The following is a 12,799-nucleotide window of genomic DNA, read 5'->3' on the forward strand; positions in this document are numbered from 1 at the left end:
TGCCAGGTCGTGTCACACCGTGACAGTATGTCAATGTGTCTTATTCGCTCCTCCTCCAGGAACCCCTATCCTTGATGGTGGTCGAAGTGCAGGATCAACCCATTTATCATTTTGGAATAGATCTTTGCCTCCCGAATCAGTCGGCTAGCTGCACTTGCACCTCCATTCATTTCTTGGTTTGGACCACAGCCGCTATCCATTAGGCCCATGTGGCGAGGGGGGTACTCCCCATGTTGTGGCCCACTCCCCAATCTCTGTGAATAGAAAGGGGTCTTTGTGTCTAGGCAAGGGACTCACCAATGCCCGGGCCTGCAGGGCCTCCAAACTTCTGGCCCTGGCCAGGACCATAGGTTCTAAAGTTCAAAAAAGGAGACTTACATTCAAATATAGGGTCTTTACTTAACATTAACTTGATAAGGGTTATGTACAAGTGGTAGTAGTCTACTCCGGGATCGGTGAAACACACTGTTTCGCCCTACTAAGTCACAGCCTAGCTTGTCGCAACAGTCCTGATCAGCTGGTCTCTCTACCTTCTCAGCAGTTCTGCGTCCTATTTCTTCCACTACTGGCGCCCTGTATCTACCACTCGGGACCACCCACTAGTCCCACAAACACAGTCCTGTTTAGCTCTATTACAGTCGACGTTTAGTAAGCTCAGGGTTTCTTGTGACACGTCGTCCTATCCAACGGCCCCTTTAAGGTGAAAGGACAATGCTTCTTCAGTCAATTCCGACCTTATCCTTTGTATCTTATGTCCTAAATCAGGGGTGTCAAACTGCATTCCTCAAGGGCTGCAAACAGGTCATGTTTTCAGGATTTCCTTGTACTGCACAGGTGATAATTTAATCACCTACACACATCATGATTACAGCACTTTGTGCAATGCTAAGGAAATCTTGAAAACACGGATGGTTTGCGGCCCTCGAGGAATGCAGTTTGACACCCCTGTCCTAAATTATGTCTTATCCTATAGTGTACCCTACTAACATTATACATTACTACACCTTACATAGGCACACATTACCCAACACAATATATACAAAGAAGCAGGACATTATTCACACTATGTGCTGTTCCATTTATGTTGTTATATTTTACTATGTTGTTATAGTTTACTCTGCTGCCACCCAATGGCCTTTTTCCGTATGGCAGCTTGTTATTCATTTATTCTTATGGGCATGTCTTTCACTTCAGGGGTCAAGTCTTCTCTTCCTCTGGCAGCCATTTCAGTTTCAGTTTCATGTTGTTGTGAGAGGACACACTTTAACCGGGCTTAGGAAGGCATCAGTCTTTCGACCTTTTGTTGCTCACACTTGCAGTCATACTTGGTGCTACATCTTACTGTACCTTGTCTCAGTGGCGTATCCAGGGGGGGGCAGCCGGGGCATGTGCCCCGGGCGCAGCCGACAGGGGGGCGCCAGCGGGCCGCCTGATGATGCGGCGGTCCAAGGAGGCTCGGGTGGGACTGCACTTGTCCCGCAGCAGAGCCCCTCCACCGCAGAGAGCCGCACACCACAGCTATTGCTTGTGCAGCTCTGTGCTCACAGGACCTGTGATGAGGTCACGGGGGGGAGGAGTCAGGAGTCACATGATGAAGGGCTTCTGTGTAGTGCAGGACTCTGCTGATTGTCATGGTGCTCGGTGCTGGACGAGGGTAAGGGTCAGGAGTGGTTTGTGTGGATGTAGCAGAGCCATGTGTGTACTAGGTGTACAGAGCGGAAGCCGTGTCTGCAAGGTGTACGGAGCGGAGCCGTGTCTGTGTACAGAGCGGAGCCGTGTGTGTGTACGGAGCGGAGCCGTGTGTGTGTGTACGGAGCGGAGTTGTGTGTGTGTGTACGGAGCGGAGCCGTGTGTGTACGGAGCGGAGCCATGTGTGTACGGAGCGGAGCCGTGTGTGTTTACGGAGCGGAGCCGTGTGTGTGTACGGAGCGGAGCCGTGTGTGTGTATGGAGCGGAGCCATGTGTGTACGGAGCGGGGCCATGTGTGTACGGAGCAGAGCTGTGTGTGTGTACGGAGCAGAGCCGTGTGTGTGTGTACGGAGCGGAGCCGTGTGTGTGTGTACGGAGCGGAGCCGTGTGTGTGTGTGTACGGAGCGGAGCCGTGTGTGTGTGTACGGAGCGGAGCCGTGTGTGTGTACGGAGCGGAGCCGTGTGTGTACAGAGCGGAGCCGTGTGTGTGTGTACGGAGCGGAGCCGTGTGTGTGTGTGTACGGAGCGGAGCCGTGTGTGTGTGTACGGAGCGGAGCCGTGTGTGTGTACGGAGCGGAGCCGTGTGTGTGTACGGAGCGGAGCCATGTGTGTACGGAGCGGGGCCATGTGTGTACGGAGCAGAGCTGTGTGTGTACGGAGCGGAGCCATGTGTGTACGGAGCGGAGCCATGTGTGTACGGAGCGGAGCCATGTGTGTGTGTACGGAGCGGAGCCGTGTGTGTGTACGGAGCGGAGCCGTGTGTGTACGGAGCGGAGCCGTGTGTGTGTGTACGGAGCGGAGCCATGTGTGTGTGTACGGAGCGGAGCCGTGTGTGTGTACGGAGCGGAGCCGTGTGTGTGTGTACGGAGCGGAGCCGTGTGTGTGTGTACGGAGCGGAGCCGTGTGTGTGTGTACGGAGCGGAGCCGTGTGTGTGTACGGAGCGGAGCCGTGTGTGTGTGTACGGAGCGGAGCCGTGTGTGTGTGTACGGAGCGGAGCCGTGTGTGTGTGTGTGTACGGAGCGGAGCCGTGTGTGTGTGTGTACGGAGCGGAGTTGTGTGTGTGTGTACGGAGCGGAGCCGTGTGTGTACGGAGCGGAGCCATGTGTGTACGGAGCGGAGCCGTGTGTGTTTACGGAGCGGAGCCGTGTGTGTATACGGAGCGGAGCCGTGTGTGTGTATGGAGCGGAGCCATGTGTGTACGGAGCGGGGCCATGTGTGTACGGAGCAGAGCTGTGTGTGTGTACGGAGCGGAGCCATGTGTGTACGGAGCGGAGCCATGTGTGTACGGAGCGGAGCCATATGTGTACGGAGCGGAGCCGTGTGTGTGTGTACGGAGCGGAGCCGTGTGTGTACAGAGCGGAGCCGTGTGTGTGTGTACGGAGCGGAGCCGTGTGTGTGTGTACGGAGCGGAGCCGTGTGTGTGTGTACGGAGCGGAGCCGTGTGTGTGTGTACGGAGCGGAGCCGTGTGTGTGTGTACGGAGCGGAGCCGTGTGTGTGTGTACGGAGCGGAGCCGTGTGTGTGTGTACGGAGCGGAGCCGTGTGTGTGTGTACGGAGCGGAGCCGTGTGTGTGTGTACGGAGCGGAGCCGTGTGTGTGTGTACGGAGCGGAGCCGTGTGTGTGTGTACGGAGCGGAGCCGTGTGTGTGTGTGTACGGAGCGGAGCCGTGTGTGTGTGTACGGAGCGGAGCCGTGTGTGTGTGTGTACGGAGCGGAGCCGTGTGTGTGTGTACGGAGCGGAGCCGTGTGTGTGCAAGGTGTACATAGCGGAGTCGTGTGTGTATGAGGTGTACATAGCGGAGTCGTGTGTGTACGAGGTGTACGGAGCGGAGCCGTGTGTGCAAGGTGTACGGAGCTGAGCCGTGTGTATACGAGGTGTATGGAGTGGAGCCACGTGTGTACGGAGCGGAGCCGTGTGTGCAAGGTGTACGGAGCTCAGCCACGTGTGTAGGAGTAACTAGGTGTGGCCATTACATTACTGTACTCAGTGTGTGTGTGTGTGTTTGTGCGTGCATGCGTAGCGCTGCGGGTGAATGTGCAGAGACGTAAATGGTTTTGTGTGTGTACGGAGAGGAGAGGCGAGGGCAATGATGGGACTGACGGGGAGAGGGCAATAATTGGGATGGAGGGGGAGGAGGAAATGATGGATGTGGTGGAATGGGCAATAATGAGGGGGGGAAGAAATGATGGAGGTAGTAGAATGGACAAGGATGGTGGTGGTGGAAAGCACACTGATGATATTGGAGGGGGAGAAAATGATGGAGGTGGTGGAATGGGCAAGTATGGTGATGGTGGAAAGGACAATGATGATGGTGGTGGAAAGGGCAAAGATGGAGATGGTGGGGGAAAAGAAAATGATGGATATGGTAGAAAAGGCAAAGGAGGAAATGATGGAGGTGGTGGAATGGGAAATTATGAGGTGGTGGGGGAGAAAGCAATTATAGTGGTGGTGGAGAAAGTAAAGATGGAGGTGGTGAAGAGAGCAATGATGGGGTGGGGTAGAGGAAAATAATGGGCATATATGAGGAAACAGTTCAGGAGAATGGGGGCATATCTGAGGAAACAGTATGGGGGATGGGTGCAGACAGTATGAGGAGCGAACGGGGGAATGTATGTGGACACAGTATGAGTAGCAATGTGAAAAATGTATGTGGACAGAGTACGGGGAGTGAGGGTGATGGGATGTGTGCAGACACAATATAGGGAGTCAGGTGAGCAGGCAGTATAGAAAGCGAGGGGGTAAATATATGAGGAGACAGTTTGGTGAACAGGAGGGATGTGAGAGGAGACAGTATGAGGAGGGAAGGGAATAGTGTGAGGAGACAGTATGCGGGAGAAAAGTGAGTGGGCACAGAATAGAAACTGAGCAGTAGGGGTGTAGAATGAGGGGACAGTGTAAGGGCACAGCCAGCAGAGGACGGTATACCAAGGAGGGGGGAGTGTAATCAGAGTACAGTACAAATACTGGGCCCTATAGAGGGGGACACAGTGTGAGAGGACAGTGTGAAGAGGGGACCGGTATGGAAAGGAGAGGTTAGAGTGAAGAGTATGTACCATAAGAGGGACAGTGTGGGGGTCATATTTTGGGCAGACAATATAGTGAGGGGCAATTTTTTATTCAGGAGCATTATAATGACACTTGTATCTTTAAGGGCGTCATGTGGAGATTTTCTGCAAAAGAGCGGACAAGATGGAAGTCTGCAGAGACGGCTGTGGATGAGAAAACTCATCATGGGGTCTGGACAAGATGAAGAAAAGAAGTAGAACGACTCCAGAGATGACGACATCTATAAGGTACCTGGATGTAAATGTTATTTGTGTGTTGTGAATTCTGTGGCAGAGCTCCCTCCTGTGGTCACAAGTGGTACTGCGGCTTCTGAGTTTCCTTCCTCAGGTGATGTGGTGAAGTCGTAAGGTGTTGCTCTATTTAACTCCACCTAGTGCTTTGCTCCTGGCCTCCAGTCAATGTTCTAGTGTTGGTCTTGCTTCCTCCTGGATCTTTCCTGTGGCCTGTCTGCTCAGCATAAGCTAAGTCTGCTTGTGTTTATTTTGTTGCTATATTTTCTGTCCAGCTTGCTTTTTGGGTTTTGCTTGCTTGCTGGAAGCTCTGAGACGCAGAGGGAGCACCTCCGTACCGTTAGTCGGTGCGGAGGGTCTTTTTGCCCCTCTGCGTGGTTGTTTGCAGGTTTTTGTGTTGACCGCAAAGCTATCTTTCCTGTCCTCGATCTATTCAGTAAGTCGGGCCTCACTTTGCTAAACCTATTTCATCTCTGTGTTTGTATTTTCATCTTACTCACAGTCATTATATGTGGGGGGCTGCCTTTTCCTTTGGGGAATTTCTCTGAGGCAAGGTAGGCTTATTTTTCTACCTTCAGGGCTAGCTAGTTTCTCAGGCTGTGCCCGAGGCGCCTAGGTCTGTCAGGAGCGCTCCACGGCTACCTTTAGTGTGGTATTATAGGATTAGGGATTGCGGTCAGCAGAGTTCCCACGTCTCAGAGCTCGTCCTATGTTTTGTGGGTTTTGTCAGGTCACTTGTGTGCTCTGAACTTCAAGGTCCATTGTGGTTCTGAATTACCTAATCATAACATTGTGATACTGACTAACTCATGTTTTTATTTATGTTAGGAGCATTAAAGGGGTTGTCCAGGTTTGTAATGAGTCTGCAGTCATTCTTTGTGACTGCAGACTTCTGAATTCTCACAGTGCGCCCTGCACGCTGTCAGGATTCTCTCGTGCTGGTGATTTACATACATGCGGTCACGTGCTGACTAGACATGTGTGGCCTCACTCAATGAAAATGAACTGAGCGAGGCCGGCACGTCTAGTCGGAATGTGGTCAGAAGTATACTAATCACATGCTTTTGCTGACATGACCGTCCACCGGCAAGGGAGAATCCTAAAAGAATTCAGAAGCTGCGATGTCAGGATTCAGCTCTGCAGGTTCCAGTAGTCGTCACATGGACACTTCACTCATATGCGACTTTCAGACTTGTGGTCCTGTGACAACGAGCTTCTCTTCTGCTTCTCTCAGTTTTTCACTGAATATTGAGAGCATTAGGGAGAGGAGCTCGTGGGTACATGACTAAGTGTGAAAATCACATATGTCCTGGGGGGGGCGCCGAAATGAATTCTTGCCCCGGGTGCCAGAAACCCTAGATACGCCTCTGCCTTGTCTACACCTGCATTTCTGGAGAAAGTACTGTATTACCAGTTATACGCTGTATGTCCAGATTTCCAAATAAACAAGTCTGGACTGCACAATCCCTGGTGTGCATCATCTCTTCGGACTCTGAGCAGCATTGGTCCTGTCTGCCTCATATTGAGGAAAATACTGAATTTATGATTCTTTGTCTCACAACCCTTAGGCCATGTTCACACTATGCGTTCTGTCCTGCGGGTTCTCCCGCAGCGGATTTGATAAATCTGCAGGGCAATCCCGCTGCGGTTATCCCTGCAGATTTATCGCGGTTTGTCCTGCGGGTTCCGCTGCGGGATTTTACCCCTACTATTGATGCTGCATATGCAGCAATATGCAGCATCAATAGTAATGTTAAAAATAATAAAATCATGATGATATACTCACCCTCTGACGTCCCGATCTCCTCGGTGCTGCAGGCGGCGGTCCGGTTCCAAAGATGCTGTGCGACCAGGACCTTCGGAGACGTCACGGTCATGTGACCGCGACGTCACCGAAGGTCCTGGTCGCATAGCAAACCTGAGACCGGACGGCCGCGTGCAGCGCTGAGACTTCAGAGGTGAGTATAGCTTATTTTTTATTTTAATTCTTTTTTTTTAACACAAATATGGTTCCCGGGGCCTAGAGGAGAGTCTCCTCTCCTCCACCCCGGGTATAACCCGCACATTATCCGCATTACTTCCCGCATGGTGGGCACAGCCCCATGCGGGAAGTAAGCGGATCAATGCATTTCTATGGGTGCAGAATCGCTGCGATTCTGCACAAAGAAGTGACATGGTCCTTTTTTTCCGCAGCAATTCAGCGCGGTTTTTTTCGGGTTTTTCCGCATCATGTGCACTGCGGTTTTTGTTTTCCATAGGGTAACATTGTACTGTACCCTGCATGGAAAACAGCTGCGGACCAGCAGCGGCAAAATCGCCGCGGTTCCGCAGTAAAAACCGCATAGTGTGAACATGGCCTTATTAGTCAACAGCACCTCCATTCGCCTCATGTGGGGACAGAACACACTACACGATTGGTGTCTTCTGGGAACATGGCAGTCTAGTCCACACCTTTTACATGGGAACCAGCTATTTTGGGAAGTTTCTTTTCTTAACCCTGCTGTTCTGTTGGTCAAAAATGACCGACTTTGAACTTCAATATTCTTTAAAATATTCAAGATGCGGCTCTGAAACCCGTGGCCGACCGACCCATCCTCATTTAAGTCAATCAACCACAAGTTTCAGAACCGCATCTTGAACACCCCAAAAAATACCAAAGTTCAAAATAGGTCTCCCCAGACCGAACAGAACAGCAGGGTTAAAGGTGGTAGGGAATGGTGTGTGAAGAAGTGGGAAATGACTTAAAAAAGTAGGAGAAGTGACTATCACCAAACTTTGCAAATACTCCTCCTGGGTGCTTGGTATCAAAAGATGGTAATTGTGACATGCAGAAATGGTGTTGTTTTTGCTTCAAAAGCATCCAGTAACTAGAGGGGTTAGCACAGTCACAGGAGACAGGGAGTGGTTAGCAGAGCCCCAGGGGTATTGTGGGAAATTGTTTTACGATTCTGGCAGCAGCTAAAGGAATGAGTGGTGTGTTTCTGTGATCTCTCCCACAGAAGTTCAGGCATGTGAACCATAGGGGTACTGGATTCATGTACAGAGTGGAGTTGGGCTACCCCTATACTGCTAGCTGAGGAAGTCTAACAGGAGCGGAAAGATAAGGACTGGAAGAAGTTGTGTACAGGGATAATCTCCCTCAGCAAACCCCCCGCCCCTCCTCCATTACACTGTGCTGGAAGGAATACTGTATATTTCTATGCTTTTGTAAAGAGTCTTGATCGGTGCTGAACTGTGCTACCTAAAGAGAATTTTAGTAAATGCCTAAAGAAGGGGTGGGATCGGACCATGGGGGGGTGAGATCGGACTGCGGGGGGAGCCGACGGGAGGACGGAGGGGAACGGAGGACAGCAGAGGACAGGACAGAGGATGGAGGGGAGGAGATCGGTGGCGGTGGCAGATCGCGGTCTCCAGGCATGGCCGATGATATTGCAGCATCGGCCATGGCTGGATTGTAATATTTCACCAATTTTCATTGGTGAAATATTACGATTGCTCTGATTGAAAGTGAAAGTGAAATGTCACTTTCAACAGCCAATCAGAGCGATCGTAGCCACGGCGGGGAGGCAAAGCCACCCCCCCCCCCCCCCCAGGCTAAAGTACCACTCCCCCGTCCCTGCAGGTCCGGTGAAATTACAGTTAACCCTTTCACCCGACCTGCAGGAACGCGATCATTCTGTGATGCAGCATATGCATCACAGGTCGGATTGGCACCGACTTTCATGATACATACGCTGTGTCTCAGGTTGGGAAGGGGTTACAAATCTCACTGCAAATAGCAGTATATGTTCTCTTTTTTGTTATGTCTCTATAAATAGCAAAATGGTCAGAAGAGGAGCCACTGAGATTTCTGAGTGTGGTCACCTCCTGTCAGTTACAGTCCATTATGTGTAAAGCGAATGCCGCTGCTTGTATGGGCTAATGTTCTCATGCTGACGTGTGAGTTTGCCAGTGTGTGGAGAACTGTCATTAAAATGTTCCTTGCAGTCATGTCATTTAATACACATTGCAGTATCTTCCAAGACAGCCGCATCCTGCGCCTGCCAGAAAACAGGTCCCGTGTCACTTTTCTGTGCACAGATCAGATAAATCACATTTACTGCTATGAGATGGAAACTGGAGATGATTGACTGAAAACTTTCTGTTGGTCAAATTCTCTGTAGTTATTACAGTGTCCCATCTAGTCCCAAGAACACTGCACTAAATCTAAATGACAGTGGCATAGTGTGGGGGGCACAGGGAAATAAAGTCTTAGGGGCACAATTCTTCAAAAGAAAAAAGAAAGTAGCAGCAATAGGGCTGAAAATCCATGACAACGGGTATCCGTGACTCCTGTGAGCTCTCATATAAAACCATTTACCTTACCTTATGACACCCCGGAGTAACGGCCACCTCCCCCTTTCCTGCGACAGAGGATTACCCCCTATTAAACACACGACAATTAAATTGGATTAATTGGCCACAGCAGCCGTTTATTAAAATTTAACATACAACAATATAATAACAGTAAACCCCGGAAGTGGATGGTCCTCGAAGCCCGAAACCAGTATTATCGTTTTTCAGCCAACCGTCCCACCTATTTTGGCCTTATAACCGCCTTACCCCCAGCCGCTAAGCACCAGCTCGGAGGCAAACTCCACCCGCCAGGCCAAAACCGCACACCAGTTTGTGGGTCCCCCAATAATCCCCTCCACGGGATTATCCATACCCCTTTTACCATTTCAAATTACCCCGGGGAGTCCAGGACCTATTGAGATCCCCCCCCCCGGCAATCCGCCATTTTCCACTTCCACCAACTTCGAGGACCACCACCCCAGCCACAAACATAAATGTACTAACCCCTTAGCCATTTATGTCCCTCCACACCTTCAAAGCTGTTTCGATGCCCTCCTGGATCGCCAGACACCACATGTCGGTACCAACTGCATTCAAGTGCACCCCATCCAACCTCCAATAACCTCCCGTACCGGACTCCAAATTTATATGACGCACCACCACCGCTCCGTTCCTTGCCATGAACCTCGAAACAGCTTTGTTTACCTTAATCCTTGCCCTGTTCACCCCTTCTGGTGACCTAGCACCCCGCCAGACCTTCCGCGGTACGATGTCCGACCACACTACCAAGACCTTTGGAAACATCGCCCATAACCTCAATACGTCGAACTTAATATCTTTTATAAGTTCCCTGCATGGCCTTTTCCCGAGGTCATTACCCCCCAGGTGAATAACTAAAATTTGTGGGACCTGGTCCCAACGCACGAAACGATGGAAGTCCGGTAAAAATTGACTCCATGTCATCCCCCTTTTCCCGATCCATCTCCGCGTTGCGACGTCCCGCGAAAACCCCAATTGGCGGCCATCCGGGCGAACCGCTGCCCTCTGCGCCGCCCAGAACACGAACGAGTGTCCCATTATCCACACCAGCCTTCTATCGTGTTCTGTAAGAGAATAAACATTGACACCGATCATTTGGAGAAAACCCACCGAATACGTGACCATGTAAAATTAAACCAGATCCGGGCGAACATAAGACCGGAACCTTTCCGATTCCCACCGCCCAATTCTTTTAACCACTTCATCCCCCAACCCTCTCCTAGCTGCTTCCGTTGCAGCCCCTATCCGGAATGAATGGCCGCTATACTTCGCTGGCGAAATCCCCCCTGTCTCCAAACACTTCCGAAAAACTGAAACAAATTGGTAGCGCGACAAGAACGAACCATCTGCATGAACCAACAGTGGATCGGATAACACACCCCCTCTTCTCATCAACCTATCCACGCAGATTACCCGGCACAATGGACAATTTGGAACTTGAAATAACACTAATTTGCACCCTTTGCCAGTTACATCCGTTTTTGACGACCTAATAAACAACACTACCTTGTCAGACGTAACATCCACGTCTTCTCTCCGTAAACCTCCTCCCTTAAATCTTGAAGGGCTAACCAACTCCCCCAAGCGAAATGCCCCAAAAAACGCCAACGCAAAAGCCGCTTGGAATAAAATTACTTCCCAATCCGAAAAACAAACCGCTCGTAATTGCCTTCCGATTGTCAACAGCACCTCAAAGGAGACCGGTCGTCTACCATCGAACGACTTCTGCCCTTTTTTCAAACCTTTTACCACTTGCATTACCATAAATGATTTTGTCTCATCGTTTAAACCTCTAGCCCTGAAACCAAATGCTAAACCAGCTAGAAACTTACTCACTTTGGACACCGACCAACCCGATTCCCACACATGCCCTACTAGCAACAGCAGCTTGCTCTCGTCGTCCATAACGGACCCGTAAGACACCTTCCAACTTTCCCATGTACTCCAGGCCTGCTCGTAATGCAGCCAAGACCTTTCTGACAGTGATCTAGCAAATAGCTCCTTCACGGCCCTAAAGGCAGGTTCCACAGCTCCGCTGGACATTCCCGGCACAATGAATCCAAGTAAGGCCTCGGCCCTTGAGACTGATGCCACTGTGAATGGAAAAGAACATCATCAGCATTAGTAGGCTCAATTGCCTTGCAATCTGCTACAATCCACAAGTTGAGCTTTAGCCCCACGAAAACCAAGTGCTGCAGTACCCTAACTACTTCTTGAGACGCTGCAGACAGCGAATTGATGGCTTCCATGACAGTCACATTTTCGCAAGAAAAACAGATCTTTTTATTCATCACTAACTCGCCCCACACTGACAACGCCACTACTCGAGGAAATAACTGCAATAGGACCCGGTTTTGTAATAAACCTCGTTCGCGCCAATCGAGTGGCCACTCCGCCACCAACACCTGACCGCGATACCTCAAATTGAAACCACGCTTTTCAATCACGTTAATGCTAAAACCTAGATCTACTGCATTTTCCACTGTTTGAATCCAAATGGATTTGCCATTGTATTCCTCTAAGAAAAGAGCCCACACCTTCAAATCCTGTTTCAACTCCTTAGTCAATCTGATGAAATGCAGGGGAGACTTTACCCCCACAGTCGCCAGAGACAAACGGCGACAAAATGCGCGGCCCATTGGCATAATTCTGCAAGCAAAGTTCAGCTTGCCCAATAAAGATTGCAAATCGTGCAGCGTTATCTTGCGCCGGGTACACGCTTTTCTCACTTCTTCCCGAAAAGCGACTAATTTGTCATCAGGCAATCTACATTCCATTGCAACGGTATCAATTTCTATGCCTAGAAAACTTAGTGTCGTCACCGGCCCAACCGTTTTATCAGCCGCTAATGGAACTCCGAAACCTTTTGCTACCCTCTCCATTGTGTGCAGTAGAATCGAGCAAGCCGCGGACTGTGGCGGGCCTACAAACAAGAAATTGTCAAGATAATGCAAACACGAATTCAAACCAGATACATCCTTAACAACCCATTCCAAGAATGTACTAAACGTTTCAAAATAGGCGCATGATAGCGAACAGCCCATGGGAAGACAACGATCAATGAAAAAACCTCCGTCCCAAAAACAGCCCAACAGGTGCATGCTCTCCGGATGCACTGGTAACAGACGAAACGCCGCCTCGATATCCGTTTTTGCCATCACAGCACCCCTACCACACAACCGTACCAGATTAATCGCTGCATCGAAAGACATGTAAGAAACTGCACACAGTTGAGGATCAATACCGTCGTTTACTGACAGACCTTTTGGGAAGGATAAATGGTGAATAAGCCTAAATTTGTTAGGCTCCTTCTTCGGAACTACTCCTAGCGGTGACACCCTTAAATTACTGATTGGAGCCGTTGGAAAAGGACCGGCCATCCTACCCAAATCAACCTCTTTTTTCAATTTTTCAGAAACAACGCTAGGAAACTGCAGTG

Source organism: Ranitomeya imitator, chromosome 5, assembly GCF_032444005.1.
Source record: "Ranitomeya imitator isolate aRanImi1 chromosome 5, aRanImi1.pri, whole genome shotgun sequence".
NCBI classification, from domain to species: Eukaryota; Metazoa; Chordata; class Amphibia; order Anura; family Dendrobatidae; genus Ranitomeya; species Ranitomeya imitator.